Here is a 1460-nt window from a genome sequence, read left to right as displayed (position 1 = left end):
GGGATCCTGTTGTGGTGCTCAGAGGAGACCCCCGCCCTGTTGCTCCTTCCCACCTGCCTCACCTGGAGAGTCAGGCCACCGCTGCTTTGACCTTTTCCCGTGGGTCTCCGGCTCCTTCGTCCGAATGGGCACAGAGGCGATTTTTCTTTGCGGCTGTGTCCTAGGCTTGCCGCCTGCAGCTTCAGCCGTTTTGACAGTCGCTGCAGTCATTCGGAGCACAGCCACGGGGGGGATCTGCTTGTGCTTGCTTGCCAGCAAGTTCCTGGAGGTCCATATGGCGTCTTTGATGGCGGCAAGGGTGAGCCATTGTTTGGCAAAGTCACAGGCTGGGATTGACTTTTGGCTCACCCCATACATCACCAGCTGTGCTGTGAGGACCTCCCTTGCTGGCAAGTACGGGAATTGCAAGGAGCCGGCTGTCGCCCACTGGTCTATGGCAGCGCTGCACTCCCAGAGCAGATGCCTCACCGTCTCAGGCGCGCCACAACCTGGTCGGGGACAAGTTGGGTGCGCTGACATGCCCCGAGAGTGCATTACGGCTCTGACTGGGAGGATCTCATGAGCCACCATCCATGACAGGTCCCGGAGTCTGTTTGGGAGAGCGGAATGGTTCACGTTGCTCCAAACTTTTGAAGGCTCGCCAAGTGCAAGCCAGCTCACTGGACTCGCTGGTTCCTTCTCCTGCACAGCAGAAATGAGAGAACGGTGGTCAGTTAAAATTTGCAACTCCTCTCGCTCGAGGCTAAAATGCTTTAAAAAGGATCGGATAAAAGCGTAAGCAGGGGTCAAGTTAAAAGACACGGGTACTTTAAGATCACTGGGTAAAATCCTTAATCTCCTGAGGTAGGTCCCCATCCAGAACTGTGCCATTGCTGCAGTCTTGGGGTTTCTGGATGGGGCTGTGGCAGCTGTGACATGTAATGCTGTGTATCTGCTTCCTAAAAACAAGTTAAGATCAGGTACGGCTTTTCCTCCTTCCTCCTTTGTTTTCTTCATGACACTCCTTTGCAGTCTCTCCCACTTTGATCCCCACAGGAAATAAAAGATTGTTCTTTCCAGGTCCAGTATCACTCTTCTGGGTGGGATAAACACAGAGCTGATCAGTAAAAGCAAAGGTAAAATCACAGCTTTGATGATTAAAACCTTTCCTTCCATGGTCAGTCCTCTAAGTTCCCAGTACCTCAGTCTCTGTCTGACTTTCCCTACCATGTCCGGCCAATTTGCATTCCCTCCCCCTTCCCCATCAAATTTGATCCCGAGTATTTTCTGGTGCGTCGCAGTAACAGTCAGAGGTAGTCCCGACGTCTCAGTAACTGTCCACGGCCCAAGAAGCTGGGCTTGGGTCTTACTTCTGTTAAGCTTTGACCCAGAGGCCCGCCCAAACCAGTCAGTCAAGTCGAGTGTCCTGTTTATGGATAAAAGGTCAGTGCATAAAATGTTTATGTCGTCCATATATAAAA

The 1460-nt window shown here is 52.1% G+C and overlaps 1 pseudogene; it reads right to left on the bottom strand.

The window, feature by feature from the left end:
• Positions 1 to 62: 62 nt before the first annotated feature.
• LOC121966972 lies at positions 63 to 1452 on the bottom strand (annotated as a pseudogene).
• Positions 1453 to 1460: the final 8 nt, after the last annotated feature.

This window comes from Plectropomus leopardus, unplaced genomic scaffold, assembly GCF_008729295.1.
Source record: "Plectropomus leopardus isolate mb unplaced genomic scaffold, YSFRI_Pleo_2.0 unplaced_scaffold26505, whole genome shotgun sequence".
Lineage (NCBI taxonomy): Eukaryota > Metazoa > Chordata > Actinopteri > Perciformes > Serranidae > Plectropomus > Plectropomus leopardus.
The sequence above is the reverse complement of the archived record's forward strand: the minus strand, read 5'-3'. Positions and strand labels throughout refer to the sequence as shown.